The sequence below is a fragment of the Macrotis lagotis genome, chromosome 1 (genome assembly GCF_037893015.1).
Source record: "Macrotis lagotis isolate mMagLag1 chromosome 1, bilby.v1.9.chrom.fasta, whole genome shotgun sequence".
Lineage (NCBI taxonomy): Eukaryota > Metazoa > Chordata > Mammalia > Peramelemorphia > Peramelidae > Macrotis > Macrotis lagotis.
The window spans coordinates 843,390,951-843,397,035 of NC_133658.1; positions in this window are offsets into that span (position 1 = coordinate 843,390,951).

Sequence of the window (6,085 nt, forward strand, 5' to 3'; positions counted from 1 at the left end):
GGTGTCGCCTCCATAGGCTATGATCTGTGGCTCACAGTGAATCCAGCCTGAAAAAGAAGAGACAGAAGAGTAAATTGGTAAGCTAGAAACTTGATTGTTCTTCCCAATGAGACATAGTTCCATGTTCCCTATCAACAGACATGCATCCCCCAACCTTAGTCTAATTGTGGTGATAATCCTAGTTTCCATTTGGGTTTTTTTCCCTTATTCAAAGATATGTCCCTTTATTATTCCTTATGAAACAATGAAATTATGAATCAAAATCCGTCATTTTATGCCTGAGAAACAAATACAGAAAGGACAACTGATTGTTTCAAAACTATTCAATGACTGCAACAAAGATAGGATAAGGAGCAGTACTAATGGCTTCTAGGGCAGAATTCTTTTCCTATTCACCATACCCCAAACCCAGATATGTTTTTTCTCAAATTAGAACATAATGGAAGAATAAAATAATGAAAATGATAATAATAAATTACATTAAAGTGATGCATATGCTGTATTTCATTTGAGCCTCACCAAGCTCCTTGTGAGGTAGATATTTTAAGTGTTGTTTTTCCCCTTTTATAGATGAGCAAACTAAGACACAAATATAAAGGGAGCATGTTCAAACAGTTAGTAAATTTTGGATGTGAGCTTAAAATGAAGATCTATCTTAAATTTAAGTCCGCTATTCTTCTGACTACACTGTACTCACTGCCTTTGAACCTACAAATGCTTCCTGATCTATTCAGTTTGATGCTGAGAGGTTATGAAATTTTCTGTGGAAGTATAGAGTCCTGATGTTTTTCCTCATCTAAAATACTAGGCTTTATTAAGTTACTTGTCCTTCTGGGGTCTTTCTCCTTTATAAAAATACGTTTCAAATCCTAAATTATGAGATGCAACATGTTTTTTTTTCCTTGTCTTTCCATTGTATGTTTATGTTAGTTTGCATCTAACTCATCAAAAATCTCTATGGTATAATTGCCATATTTAAGAAATTATAAGGGGGAGGCTAGGTTGCACAATGGATAGAGCACTGGCCTTGGAGTCAGGAGTACCTGAATTCAAATCAGGCCTCAGACACTTAATAATTACCCGGTTATGTGGCCTTAGGCAAGCCACTTAACCCCATTGCCTTGCAAAAACTTAAAAAAAAAAAATTATGTTTTCCTCTATTAATCATCAATTCTCTCTCTCCTTTTATGTAAGAATATGGTTTCACTTGTCTATTGAACAAAACAGAAACATTTTTTTTCTACCTTTACCTCTCCTCTCTTCCTCTCTACAACTTTTTCTTCTTCCAATTCTCTCCCTGTCTCTATTTTTCCTCAATCTCCATCTCCTGTTCTCTTTACTCTATGGTGGAAATGAGACTAATAAATTGTAATCTGAGTTTCAAAAAGATCTTGGGGTGAGCTAAAGTTAAACAGCATAAAATTTAATAAGGATACCAATATAGCATTGGTAAGAATAAGGGGAAAGAGCTAATGTTGTCATTCTGAGTCAGAGACTCAGGTCAACTCTAGTACTGATGCAGTGGTAATAATGTTTATTTACTAATCATTTATCTGGGAGGGAAAGAGGCTCAGAATTTCTGGGCAAAGTAAAAGAAATGATAATAATCCGAACTTTGAGCTGTCAGAGTCCACACAATAAGCAAGTGAAACTTGGGCTGACACTGGACCAAGATGACTCTGAAAGAGAGAGTGAAGCTGGTTATTTTGCACATCCCTCCTTCACTTTAATCCAATTCATTTGTAAGTCTTGACATCATCTTTCTGATGTCATGGACCTCTTCAAGCATGAAAGATAAACAAATGATTTCTTGTTTAAGTTTAAACTAAAATGCCATATTCTCAAAAGTCTTCTAGGATTTATCTCCTTAACTGTTGAATGAAAGAGAGCCTTCCTTCGTTTGAAATCCTATTTACCTTATCTATGCACATATCTTTATTTCAGTCTGTGTATCATTTTCTCCATTCTATTTGGTTCTTTGAGAGCAATGACTATATCTTTTGTTCCATTGTATCCTCTATGACTCTGGCACATAGTAACCACTCTGGAAATATTGTTGAATGAATGAAGGAATGAGGTTCCCTAGATCTTTTCTTCTCCAAATTAATCTTTTAATATTATAACAACCATTCCCCATATGGAAGAGTTGTCAAAAAACTCTCTTGGACTTATCTGTATATTACCTGTTTTATCAAGGTTTCTCCTAAAGTAAGATAAATGAAACTAAACCCAGTGCTTCATATAAAATCTATGACAGAAAAGCAGGACTCTCAAAGGAGAGAGAGAGAAAGAGAGAGAGAGAGAGAGAGAGAGAGAGAGAGAGAGAGAGAGAGAGAGATCCTATATATATATATATATATATATATATATATATATATATATATATATATATATATATATATATATATATATATATATATATCCCTCATTTTGGATACAATATTGTTACTGACACCCATTAGAAGATATCTGGTGCTAAGTCAATTTTCAGTCATATCTAACTTCCTGTGACTTTAATTGGAGTTTTCTTAGTATAAATACTAAAGTTGTTTACCATTTCCTTCTCTATTTCATTTTACAGATGAGAAAACTGAGGAAAACATGGTTAGGTGACACTTAGGTTCACACAGATAGTGAGTGTCTGGGGTCAAATTTGAACTCCAGAATGTGATACTTTCTAACTCTAGGCTAGGTACTACCTCACTGCCACATTAGAAATACTATCTTGCTGCTTATTTATGTTATGGGTAAGACTAAAGTACTGAGATTTTTCAATATAAATTTCTATCAAGTCAGATAATCCCAGTCTTTTAACTTTTCTTAAACTGGATTCTGATTTCATTAATCAAGGAACCCAGTCTTGGATAATTGACTGAAGCACTAAGATTTTTAAATGATATTCCTAGAGATGCATAGTCAACATATGTCAGAAGTGAGACTTGAACCTGGGTCTTCCTGATTTTTTGACCGGTTTTGCATTCACTGCAAGCATACTTGGGTATACTACATTTCACTTTACTGAGTTTCACAGGCATTGCATTTTTTACAAATTGAAGTTTTGAGGCAACCCTGCATCACTCAGTCTATTAGCTTCTTTTTTCCAAAAGCATATGCTCACATTCTGTGTCTGTGTCACGTATTGGTAATTCTCTCAAGATTTCAAATTTTTCTTTTTTACGTCTGTTATTGTGATCTAGACTTGATCTTTGATGTTACTATTGTAAATGTTTTGAGGCACCCATAACGAAGCGCATCCTTATGAGAGAAAAGACCTAATTGTTAATGTTGTAAGACCGAAGATTCCCTTCTTTCTCCTCTCTCCTTATTCCCTGAAAAATAACAATATTGAAATTAGGTCAATTAATAACTCTACAATGACTCTAAATAGTCTAGTGAAAGGAAGAACCAACCCATGTGGCAAACTTCATTGTTGTCTTGTTTTTTTTTTAAATTGTCATAGTCCCCAGAGTCATCAAACAGTCACCACACTGATCAGTCAAGAGCCATCAACATCATGCAGAGCCCTTCACCAGCAAAAATATTACAACTTTCTGAAAGCTTAGAAGATAATTAGCTTTATTTTTAGCAATAAAGTATTTTTAATTAATTATATACTTTTTAAAATTAATGCTATTATACACTTAATGAACTGCAGTGTAATGTAACCCTACCACAAAAACAAAAAAAAATATGAACTGAGAAACCAAAAAACATCATGCAACCTGTTTTATCACAATAGTCTGGAACCTAACGTGCATTATCTTTGAGGTGTGCCTGTACTCTACCTCTTCTCTCCTGCAATTAAAAATTGCTTTTATATTTGCATACATAAGTTTTTATTGTTTTCAAATAAATTATCCAAGTATATTATTGGAAGTCTTGATGTCTCAGAGATCTTCAAATTCTCAATTTCTCTATCATATCTTTTCCTCTCTGTTTTATTGTACATACCAGTCAGATAGTAGGAAATCTTTTCCTCCTCTCTATATCCCCTCATACTTCAAGGTCAAGCTAAAATTCTGCATGGTCCAGAAAGGCTTCCTTGACAACTCCCATTCCAAGAAGTTCACCCTTTGCCTTTCTTCTTTTCTTCACCATATGCATTGATATGCTGCAATATGCCTGGAATTTTAGAATTTCCTTTCTGACAAATTTAATTCAATTCAGCTCTATCCTTGTTCTGAAATTCTCGTGCATTCCTATGTCTCTTCCCTTGTTTAGGTTACTATGAAATTAGTAAATTATTAAGCTGATGATATCTTTATGTTTTATTTCCCCTATTAGAATTTAACTCCTTGAGGAAAATTCATTCCTAACTCATTTGTCTCAGGAGATCATACAGAACCTAATAAAGAGCCTTTTGCATAGTGGATGTTCAATAAATGTTCATTGACTAATTTAATATGATAGGTGCCTAGTCTTTTCTATTATTTAGGTTTTTTTTTCTAAGGCAATGGGGTGAAGTGGCTTCCCCAAGGCCACACAGCTAGGTAATTATTAAGTGTCTGAGGTCAGATTTGAACTCAGGTACTCCTGACTCCAAGGGCCTGTGCTCTATCAACTGCACCACCTAACTGCTCCCCAGTCTTTTCTTAATTTGCACATGATAATGACTAGTCTCTCAAATCTTGCCTCCTAAATATCACTTCTCTGTGGCTATTGTTTACATGTTTCACACAAACACACACACACACACACACACACACACAAACAGACTTTCTTCTAGGTCTCAGATTTATCAATTATAAAAAGAGGGGCTGGATAAGATGATTTCTAATATCCTTTCTAGATCTAAAAACTCATCTAATCTGTTCCATACAAGTACTTTACTCTGGCATGATCTGTTACTTTTAGATTATTTCTCCAAACCAGATACTGGACACATACTGTAACCCTTCTGATTCTATTAAATTTTCATCTGGGAACATGTAGATTCAGTTAAATTTGATGTCCACACCTTAACAGTTACTCACCAAATATAACAGGAACTGATTCTTGAGCAAATGAAAGGGACCTCGCTGAGCTGGGTTGACTGCAACAGTCTCTTTATAATAAGGTTCATTCCCTCAAGGTTAATATTTCCAGAGCAGGAAGCAGGTTTTGAAGTCTCTAGGGACATTGCCATCATCTCTATTCCATTGGCATTTACCATCTTGCAGTGAAAAAAAAAATGGAGAGTAGACAGGCATTACAGGATAGCCTCCCTATAGGGCTTTCTCTCACTTCCTTACCTGGATTTCAGGCAGGAAAAGTCCCTCTCCTTGGTCTTTTAGTCTGTTCTTCTACCTCCAGGAAGGACGTTTTTTTCTGTTCCTCCAGCTCATACCAATGGATCCACCCCTTTTGATTCTGAAAAGTCTTCAGGGAATAAGGGCCTTCTACTTTTATGTTCATTTCTTCCCAGGTGTCAGGGCAGAGATCTGATTTCTTTCTTTCTTTTTTTTTCTTCTTTGCAAGGCAATAAGGTTAAGTGGCTTGCCCAAGGCCACATAGTTAGGTAATTATTAAGTGTCTGAGGCCGAATTTGAACTCGGCTTCTCCTGGTCCCAGTGCTGGTGCTCTATCCATTGTACTACCTAGCTGCCCTTGTGCAGGGATCTTTGCTTGACTGTACATGTCCAGTTCTTAATACAGTTCCTCAAACATAAAAAAAGTTTTTAAAAATATTTTCTAATTGAATTGAAATTGCCAGAAGGAAAATCCTGAAATTCCTGGTATATTGTGGCATATCATCTACATATGACAAAGCAAAGAAGAGAAACAAAGGGGTAGAATGAAGACAGAGAAAACTCGTTCAATGTCTTTTCATCTCCTTTGTGTAAATCATACTCATTTGACCCTCCAAGACTCTTTCCTGGGATTTCTTCTCTATATGATTTTATTTGGTGATAATATCAGTTCCCATGGATTCAGTTATAAATCCTATGCATATAATCTTCACATCTATTTTCCATCTCTAACCTCTCTCTTGACATCCCAATTTAATATTACCAAGTGCCAAAAAGACATCTTCACCTGAAATTTCCATGAACATCTCTAACTCAACTTATTCAAAGCAGAATTCATTATCTTTCCTTGCAAATCA